General features: G+C 38.8%; 1 protein-coding gene across 2 annotated transcripts in view; it reads right to left on the reverse strand.

Annotated features, from left to right (window-relative positions):
- The window catches only part of rnf24 (ring finger protein 24), a 32,971-nt gene extending 27,494 nt beyond the window's left edge, over window positions 1-5,477 (reverse strand). The window contains exon 1 of one of the 2 annotated variants that reach the window (XM_058384845.1): window positions 5,050-5,477. The gene's annotated coding sequence lies outside the window, so the exon portion shown is untranslated. The remainder of the gene's footprint in view (window positions 1-5,049) is intronic. The other variant, XM_058384844.1, reaches the window with a different exon arrangement.
- Between the last annotated feature and the right edge of the window lie 6,067 nt (window positions 5,478-11,544).

Below are 11,544 nucleotides of genomic sequence, written 5' to 3' on the forward strand. Positions count from 1 at the left end.
AGACTTTAGAGGGTTTTTTTTAAAAAAAATAGAGTTTAAGACAGGGAGTGGAAGCTGGGGGTCAGTCAGGGGATTATTAACCATCCACTTTACTCATAAGCTGAACTAGCACTCAGATGGATGGATGGATGGATGGATGGATGGATGACTAAAATGGATGGATGGATAGATGGATGATTAAGATGGATGGATGGATGGATGGATGACTAAAATGGATGGATGGATAGATGGATGATTAAGATGGATGCATGGATGGATGGATGGATGATTAAAATGGATGGATGGATGGATGGATGGATAGATGGATGGATGATTAAAATGGATGGATGGATGATTAAAATGGATGGATGGATGGATGGATGAATGATTAAAATGGATGAATGGATGGATGATTAAAATGGATGGATGGATGGATGATTAAAATGGATGGATGGATGGATGGATGATTAAAATGGATGGATGGATGGATGACTAAAATGGATGGATGGATAGATGGATGATTAAGATGGATGGATGGATGGATGGATGGATGGATGGATGGATGGATGGATGGACGGATGGATGGATGATTTGAATGGATGGATGGATGGATGATTAAAATGGATGGATGGATGGATGGATGGATAGATAGATGTTTAAAATGGATGGATGATAAAAATGGATGGATGGATGGATGGAGTTAGGGTTAAGTCACAGTCTTACTCACTCTGACATGTTTCAGATCTCAGCACTGAGAGTGTTCAGGTGTGAAAAATGTCACGCACTTATGAGCAACTTATCTTACCACACTATATGTGTGTGTGTGTGTGTGTGTGTGTGTGTGTGTGTGTGTGTGTGTGAATGAGTGAGGGAGGGGGTGTTTTGGTCTGTAACATTAACTCTAGATGACACAAACACACCGTTGAAATGGCAGAGGCAGCTGTTCTGTCGCCCCTCGGCCTGGATTCCTCACACAGCCCCCCCCCTCCTCCTCTCCCTCTCTCCCTCTCTTTTTCTCTCTCTCTATTTTAACCCCTTCAAACTCACACAAACACTCACAAACCAGCATGTTAGCTCATATTAGCATGCTAGCTTCTCTGATCGTTACACACTTTCTAGCAAATAAGCACCAAAGTCCTAATAATAATAATAATAATAATAATAATAATAATAATAATAATAATGAGTCATGATTTGGAAATATTCCCTTGTGATTAATCATCACATGAAATGTCATACAATTTTGTTTGACTCTTAAACCTTAAACTTTTTTGTACAGCTCAAATTTATTTATTTATTTATTTATTTATTTATTTATTTATGTCTTTTTTAAAAGTAGATAAATTCATTATTTTAAAAAAAAGATGGGAAGGCATGACACGAGGTAAAAACATTTTTGAAAAACTTTTTAGTGTTAATAAAAGTTAATATTTTTTATAATTTTTTTCGTCCCATTTTTCTTATTATTTTTTAACTTTATTTATACTAAATATTATTATTTCTACACAAGAGCACATGGATACAAAGATCATCATGTAATTTTTTTTTAGTTTTTAAATTACATAATTTGCTCAAAACAATAGTTAAAAAAAATCTAAATTAATTATTTTAAAATAAATAATGGGTAATAAAATAGAAATCTTATTTTTAAAAAAAAGAAAAGAAATCAAAAGTATTAAATAGTAATTAATAATGTTCTGAATACTGATCCGAAATATAGTTTGTACAAAAGATAGTTTAAAGATAAGATAGTTAAAAAAAAAATAAAATAAAAAAAATAATAATAATACTTAAAATTAAAATCAATAAATCAATATTTTACATTTTTACTTATTCTTAATAAATATATTTATATTAAGTAAGCATTAAATAAAAAAGTAAGGACAAAATGTTTAGTAGTACAAACTGAGCTCATGTGACCTCGCTGAAGATCAGTGCATGCTTGAAGCAAACCAGCTTTTAGTGTGCTTATCTTACCACACACCACACACACACACACACAGACACACACACACACACCACACACACACACACAGACACACACACACACAGACACACACACACACACAGAGCTAATGTGGCTGTTTATCTAACAGTCTGTTGATTGACTGAGTGAAGGTTTATGACTCGGGACCTGAAGAGTCGAGCTGCTACCAGTGTAAGTGTGTGCTGTGTTCTCTGCTCGGTTCTCTGCTCGGTTCTCCGCTCAGTTCTCCACGCACAATCAGACAGCGAATACAGTGAGGTACACTGAGCTCCAGGGAACGATAAACTGATAAAGCAATAAACCGATACGGTTACTTTATTAAAGCACTGAGACAAAATGGCTGCCAGATTCAAGATACAGAGCTGAGTTTCTTCACCGTCTCACCAATTCTGTCTGTCTCTCAGTCTGTGGGTCAGGTCTGTCTTTCAACTCAATCTGTCTCTCACCTCTGTCTTTCTCTTTCTCTCTCTCATCTCTCTCTTAGTCTATCAGTTTAGTCTTTTGTCTTGCTGTCTCTCAGGTCTGTCTGTCTCTCACACTCACATGTGCCTCTCTCTGTCACTTTAGTCAGTCCGCCTGGTTCTCAGGTCTGCCTGTCTCTCTGTCCATCATGTCTCACTGTCTCAGGTCAGTCACTTTATCTGTCTCTCTGTCTATCGTTTCTGTCTGTCTGTCTACCAGTCCTGTCTGTCTCTCCTGCATGTCTGTCTGTCTATTAGTTCTGCCTGTCTGTCTGTTTGTCAGTTCTGTGTGTCTGTCTGTTTGTCAGTTCTGTCTGTTTGTCAGTCCTGTCTGTCTGTCTCTCTGTTTGTCAGTTCAGTGTCTATCTCCCTGTTTGTTAGTTCTGTCTGTCTCTCTGTCTGTTTGTCAATTCTGTCTGTCTATTAGTTCTTTCTGTTTATTAGTTCTGTCTGTCTGCCTGTCTGTTTTTTTAGTTCTGTCAGTCTATCAGCTCTCTTACTTCAGTGTCTCTTACTTCAGTGAGAGGGAGATGGATAGTGGTGATAGGGTACTCGAGGGCTGTAGCTTTCTGAAAGGGTTCTACTCAGAACCAGCACTGAAAGGGAGAAGATTTCAAATGAATTGGAAATAAAAAAAAACACTTGGAAAAATAGGTTCATCATAGGTTCTAGGTTTCTAACAGGTTCTTATTAAAACTTTCTGGAAAGAGAAATCCTAAAGTGTTCTATTGATAAGTCAGGTGTTATTAGCTTTCAGATGTGGGGCAGAAATGATAGACCCAGTTTCTCAAGGGTTGAGTGGATAACTGCTAGTTTTTAGCTTAGGTTTGTTTTGGTTCAGAACAGAGATGTGCAGGTATCTGGAAAGGGCTGGTGCAGGTTTTCATCCCAACTAAAGTGGAAGCCACACCTGAGTCTATTTAGATCCAAGCTTAACTGATTGAACAGTTGTGACTGATCAGACCGTTTCAAACGAGCCTTTCCAAGGTAAGACTGGACGCCTGATTTCGACCAAAAAACATAAATGGAATGGAGTAAAATCAAACAAATGGTTCCTCAAGGGTTCCTCAAGATGGATCCTAGTTCTAGATTTGTACAGGGGTTTTATTGAGAGCTTTTTTGGACAGAATTGGAATGAACATCTAATGGGTAAATAAAGAGGGGGGGGGGTTCTTAACCATTCTCGCTATCTATAATGGTTCTATTTGGAAGCTTATCTGAAAAGGAATGGTTCAATGGTTCAATGATTCCTCTCAATGGTTCCTCAAAGGTTCTTCTAGAAGATAAGTAGATGTTATCAGCTTCCTAATGTGAGGTCACACTGATAGACCAGATTCCTCCAGGGTCTGTCAGCTGGCTGTTGGATTTGGTTTTCTAAAAAGTTTAGTGAAAAGGAACTGAAAGGGAAATTAGATGGTCATGAAGCTTAACTGAAAATGAAAAGGGTTCCACAAGGCTTCTTCACTAGCTTCTTTGCCATTTTTCTGTTCATGCTGTAAGCATCCATTTTGTTTGCCTGTGTTCACTTGCTGAACTCAGGGTTCAGGAGACCATCAGAAGTTTCCTAGGAATTCCAAGATGGGTTTTTATTTTGGTTTGAAAGTCAAATTACAAGTTACTTTTAGTTTCTGTTGTGGTTTTCTACACCAAAACAAAACAAAACAAAAAAAAAAACCCTGAGAAGACATGAGGAGGCAGGGAACTCCCCCAGCTGGGAGCACAGGGCAGTGTTTATGATTACAGCAGCAGCACTGGACATAAATCTACAACATCCAGGTCGGATTAAACCCAGAAGCACCGACACGTAGACACGTGAATCTTCAGATCAGTTCAAACGTGAATATTAGCAGTAAATCCCCGTTATAAACAATGATCGAAAATTAAAGTGAAAAACTTGCTTATTGTCCATTCAGTCCCGAGCTGTATACGACCTCACCGCGTTCTCACATCCTGATACATCAACATTATGCAACTCTGCACGTGGCGAAAGTGTAGCATTACAAAAATCCCGATCAGAGCGAGGAGATTAAACTTGTGTCCAGACGTGTGTTGGGGCTAAGAGGTTTATGTCGGAGATGTAAAACACATTATTGACTGACCAGGCTGGAAAAGACGCTGGATGAATGAACCGATCTGGCTGAGGGAGGAGTGAGGAGACGGAAAGACATAAAAACATCCAGGATATTCACAATATTTCCAAAAAACACGTGTTTTTTTATTTTTTATTTCACAAAGCACGTCACCGGTCAAGTCCAGTAACCAAACGCATGACCAGCAATGAAAAAAAAGAAGCTTCAATGAAACTCAAATGCATGGTGTTCATTTCACACACATGGACCTGGTCGAGGGTTCCTCCAGGCTCCTTCAAAGAGTTTCTGCTTTCAGATCAGCTTTTTCCCCCCTAAATGTTCTTGCACAGGAACAAACTCGAGAACCCGTATTTGCTTAGAAAGCGTAGATGTGTGACACGTTGAGCAATAGAGCTATCCTCTACCAGCAGAACCCTGTGAGGGAACTCAAGCCCAACACTATACGCGTATTAACGCGCAATAACGTGTAAAAAGACGCAGAGCGACGCGTCGAGGTGGACCGAAAACGCGTAGGGGAAAATAAAACGCTTACCTTTTCTTCTTCTTCTTCCTTTAGATTCCCTTCTTCTACTGCCTCTTCTTCTTCCAAGCTGTGTATTTAAATGCCACTCTGTCTCTGAATCACAGACACAACCCGTCGCTCGGTGTGTGTGTGTGTGTGTGTGCACGTGTGCGCGCACGCGCGCTGCTTAACGCTGAAGATAAAGCGAAACCGCGCGCATCGCGTCACTTCTTCCCAACCGCTTTAATCATCAATGTTAGCGCGTGAAGATGAAAGTCGCAGCTGTCGGAGCTTCCTCGAGGTTCAGCAAGAGAGAAACATATACACACATACACATGCACACACCCTCACTTATACACACACACACACGAGTCTGTCTCGCAGAAATGTTCCGGTGCGGCGACGACAGTGTTTCTGCACGTAGCGCGCGAACAGCGTCCCGCCCTCCTGCTCTGCGGCCCGGGAGCGCGCATGGACACGGCGCCAGAGTGCAGGGAGCGCGCACGAGGGGATGGTGGTGGGTGGGATTTTTTTTTGTGCGCGCGCAGGAATGAACACACACACACACACACACACACACACACACACACACTGGAAATAAAACTGTTATAAATGTCTCTTTCTTATTGGCTATTAAGTGAATGAAAATATCTTTATCAAATTACCGTTTTTTTTAAATAAAAGCTTATTTTGTAAAATAATTGTAAAAACTAATTCTAATAATAATAAATTAAATAATTGTATATATATATATATATATATATATATATATACACTTTATAGGTTTGTATCCTGCAATAACATTGTTTTACAATTAAATATAATAAATGTAAATATAAATATAAGCTTCTTTCATTTATCCTTATTCAAAAAGTTTTTTTAATTAATTTTTATTTATTTGACTATATTATTTACATACTTAATTCATGCTTATTTACTTTATATATCTTTATTTAATAACTTAAATTGAATTTATAGTTATATTAAATTTATTTATTTCACTTTTTAAAACCTTTTTTATACATTTTTAATTATTATATCCATTCTTTACTCCATTTTCCCATGTTTTATAATATTTTTCAATTTTATATATATTTCTTGTTTTCTGTAATTAGAGCTGTTGAACGTAAAGCACATGGTTCAGTATAAACTTTTAAAATGTGAAAAATATTATTATTGATAGAAATTCAGTTTCAAGTGCTTTGTATATTAAAAACAAATACACATCACGCAGTAAATAAAGATTATTTGTACACAATATTTCACTCAACATCACGTCAATCATTTCATTAAAAAACCCATGACTCTTTTTGATGTTCATGCTAACCTCAGCTCAAACTTTAACTTTAATTTTTATAACTTTTCATAAAACTGTCCTTGTCTAAAATGTCCTTGTAAAGTTTAATGACACATTTTATTACTTTATTATTATTATTATTATTATTATTATTATTATTATTATTATTATTATTATTATTATTATTATTATTTTCACTCTTAATTATAGAAGTTATTTTCCTCGGGTTTTTATTCCATGGTCAGCCTGCATGATAAGGTTAATGCTGTGGATGATGTGATTTAGTAAAAGTCTACTGTACTACAGAGTTAAATTTCTAACATTATCTGTTTAGATTGTATTTATATTTTTCTAAAATCACACTGTGGTCCATCCTGACACACTCCAGCTGCCTCCAGTCCTGAGCAGGAATGCACTTTTTTTTTTAACCATTCCAGGAAGTGCATTGTGGGAGGAAACAGAGGACACGCTTGGTGCAGACGTGGAGACGTGTGCCAGTTGCATGCCAATGAGGCGGCGTGACAGACGTGCATTGTGAGGCGGCCGAGTGGGTGGCAGCACGTGACCTCGGCACTGAGGAGATGAGGAAGCCGAAGGAGACGAACAGTCAAGGTTTAATGGTGAGACTGGCACAAGGTGTGGGGGTGGGTTGGGGGGAGGGAGTGATGGGGGGCAGATGGAAGGGTGAGGGGGGGTAGTTATGAAAGCATGAGGAGCAAGAAGAAGAGGGAGAAAAAGGAGGACAGACAGACAGACAGACAGACAGATAGATAGATAGATAGATAGATAGATAGATAGATAGATAGATAGACAGACAGACAGACAGACAGAGAGACAGACAGACAGACAGATAGACAGATAGATAGATAGATAGATAGATAGATAGATAGATAGATAGATAGATAGATAGATAGATAGATAGAAGTAGCGCACTCAGATGGAGCTCATGAGGACCAGGACCACAGTGACACCAAAACATTGTGTGTGTGTGTGTGTGTGTGTGTGTGTGTGTGTTTGGTGCACACACACCAGCCTTTCCGGAGCCGTTCAGAGCCATGTTGACAATAAACACTCGGCTTTTCAGTGTCACACTGAGAACAAATAAAGATTACAGATTGCTGTTATTCCTGAAGCTCCTTGGCTGGAGGTCTCACAGGTTTCTGTCACAAGTTTACAACATTTGTTGTTGTTCTTGCTGTTCTTGTTGTTCTTGTGTCCATCTGCACAGTCTGCCGTCTTCCACATACATGAGCTATAAATATTATACAACATTATGAATTATGATTCATAATGATTTATGATTTAAATTATGATTTTTTTGTAGCCTGATAGTCACACATGTTGCTAAATGTTATGACACACAGAATCTTTTTTCTTGAGTTTCATCCCAGACAAACCCATTTCCAAACCTAATTTCCACCAGTTTCCTTCGTACGTCTGTGAAAGCTGGATTATACAACATGACCTCAGTCTGAATGACGGTGATGAAGCCTTTTTTTCCCCCTTTTTATAAAAGAAAAAAAATCTGGGTGAATAAATCGGAAGCGTAGGAGGACATTTTGTGAATCATTTCATTTCTGATTCACAGAAAGAAAGAAAAAAGAGCGCATGTAAGGAGACAGCAGGAGAAACACGTCTCTAGAGATCAGTCTCTATAGTGATAATGATGATGAAGATTGGCATGAAATCAGTCCTTATGTAAAAAGCGGGACGTTTACAACATGGCAGATTTCAGTCTCTCTTTTGCCCTCTAGTGTTTGAGATGTGACATTACACAACTGACTGATAACACAACTGACTACATAATCCCGGATCTGCTCATATAAACCATTAGAGGTGTCTGATGGTCACTAGTGGTTGTGTAATGGTTGTGTAATGGTTGTGTAATGGTTGTGTAACCCGTATGGTTTGCTATTACACTGTAAAAGTAAGGTCATGTGACCTGCATGTATTTATCATTTAATTACCACCAACAAGATCATAATTATTATCATCTTCATCAACACCACCACTACTACCATAACCACCATAATCATTATTATCTCCATGACCATCATCATCATCATCATCTCCATCAACACCATCATCTCCACCACCACCATCACCACAACCATCCACTATCATCATCTCCATCAACACCACCACCATTACCACCATCACCACCACATTATCATCACCATCATCTCCAACAGCATGACTACAACCACCACTACATCAGCATCATCATAATCATCATCACCACCACCACAACCACCACTACCATAACCACCATCATTTCCATCGTCTCCAGCTTGTGACACTAAAACAAATTCCTTGTATGCGCAAACTGACTTGGCAATAAAGCTCTTTCTGATTTCTGATTCTGATCTCCACCACCATAACTACAACCACCACTATCATCATCATCATCATCATCAACATCATCATAATCATAATCATCTCCATCATATCATCATTATCATCTCCATCACATCATCATTATCATCTCCATCACATCATCATCATCTCCATCACATCATCATCATCATCTCCATCTCCATCTCCATCACATCATCATTATCATCTCCATCACATCCATGCCCACCATCTCCATCATCAACACCATCATCACCACTGTCTCCATCATCATCAACACCACCACCATCACCACTATCTCCATCATCATCAACACCACCACCATCACCACTATCATCATCATTATCTCCACCATCATCATCATCATCATCATCATCATAATTAGCTCCCTCACCACCACCATCATCTCACCACCATGACTACAACCACCACTACATCATCATCATCATCTCCATCACATCATCATCATCATCATCATCTCCATCACATCATCATCATCTCCATCACATCATCATCATGTCCATGCCCATCATCACCACCATCTCCATCATCAACACCATCATCACCACTATCTCCATCATCATCAACACCACCACCATCACCACTATCTCCATCATCATCAACACCACCACCATCACCACTATCATCATCATTATCTCCACCATCATCATCATCATCATCATCATCATCATCATTAGCTCCCTCACCACCACCATCATCTCACCACCATGACTACAACCACCACTACATCAGCACCACCAACACCAGCATCAATTCCATCACCACCAGCATCATCATCATCACCATCATCATCATCATCATCATCCCCACCATCATCTCCACCACCACACCACAACCACTTACACCATCATCATCATCACTCTCATCATTGTTGTCGCCTTCATCACTTCATCATCTTTATCACCACCATCATTTCCACCACCATGACCACCACCACCATCATCATCATCTATCACTATAATCATCTCCACCACCACCACCATCATCATCATCTATCACTATAATCATCTCCACCACCACCACCATCATCATCATCTATCACTATAATCATCTCCACCACCACCACCATCATCATCATCTATCACTATAATCATCTCCACCACCACCACCATCATCATCATCTATCACTATAATCATCTCCACCACCACCACCATCATCATCATCTATCACTATAATCATCTCCACCACCACCACCATCATCATTTCTATCACCACCACTACCAGCACCATCATCATCATCATCATCATCTCCATTACTATCATCATCCCCTTCCTTCCCTTTTCTTCTTCCTATTCAATTCTTGTTTTGTAATCATTTCTGTTTAATGCATCATCATCATCCATCATTCCAGATGAACTCCCACTGCTCATTTCTCTCTGGTCTCTCTGCTCTGATGAGCAGATTTAGGAGTAATGTGTTCAGTTCTCTGGACACTGCAGTGTCTGAGGTTCTCCTGTAGGCTGCAGCAAATCCACTCAGTTCCTAGCGCTGACTTTGTGTGACACGAGCTTTCATTAGAGACGTGGTGAAGAACTGCAGAACCTCCTAACTAGCTCTAGGATGAACCTAACTAGGATGAACAAAACCTTTTCAAGAGAACATTTTTTTTTTTTCTTACCTTGAATTTTCATTTCTCATGAATAAATAAATCACCGCATAAAGAAAAATACTCAGTTTCTTGCAAATTATTCCTTATACTGTGTGCTCTTTTAATACTAAGCGCTATCAGACCTCTTCCACATACACGAGCTCACAGAAGCCTGTAATTGGCTAGCATCTCTGTGATTGACAGGTGATTGACAGATAAGCCCCGCCCACGAACAGAGCGTGGCAAATTTCCCTGTCTATATATAAAACCTACCTCATTTCCTACGAGATTTTTAAAATAAATTCTTAACTTAAACATGTTTGTAAATAAAGCTGCTCTTATTCTGACCAGAGATTCTAATATGCACATTTTTATGGTTTCCATAGCAACAACTAGCTCGCACCAGGGCCCTGTGATGCTGCAGTCAGAAAATTCTCTCAGATATTTTAAACATTTCCGAAATAGTTCAAAAAAGAAAGATCAGATACTGTATAGAGCATTTTATAAAGGAGTGGAAGGAAGCTATCATGACTAAAATTTAATGCTAGCATTTAGCTAGTTTCCTCTTCCTGTTTCACTTCATTAGTTTATCCAGAAAATTACCGCTAACAATTTTTAGCTATGGCGGGAAAAATCTCTAAATCACGAATCTACAGCTTTTCTGAATCGTTTCCAAATGCTATGGATTTAAACGGCACGAAAAATGAAAATTTCCAAACCCCAATGAAGCGTCTATGCTAAAATGATGGAGTGGCCCTTTAAATGTCCCGCTGCATGTCCTTCACGTCTCCGGATCGTTGCTGCTCTGCTCCTCGTCCTGACCTTTAAGCGCTGAACCCACAGCTACACAGCGTTTCATAACATACTGCTATTTACTGCAGAGTAGGGACGAGTGTAAAATATCACACACACACACACACACACACACACACAAACACACACACACAGGCGTGTTTATCCACACTGATCTGAGACTAGTTTTTATCTATTATAAAATTTTGCTTGTTGTTAGTTTTTGTCCCGATTTAGTTAGAAAAATGGTAGTCAGTGTTTCCATAGCAACCAACTACACTTGTATGGCAGACACTCCAGATTAAGCATGTTTAAAAAAACAAACAAACAAACACAACAAACAAACAAAATTTGATATGATGGTGTTTTGTCCAAATATTTAAGGAAGGAGTCTCCAATGTCAGCTTTATATTTTAGTGTGTGATATTAAAAAAAAAATGTATTAAAGTGTTTAATTAACAAATCAATCT

Source organism: Hemibagrus wyckioides, linkage group LG29 (assembly GCF_019097595.1).
Source record: "Hemibagrus wyckioides isolate EC202008001 linkage group LG29, SWU_Hwy_1.0, whole genome shotgun sequence".
In the NCBI taxonomy this organism is placed as follows: Eukaryota; Metazoa; Chordata; class Actinopteri; order Siluriformes; family Bagridae; genus Hemibagrus; species Hemibagrus wyckioides.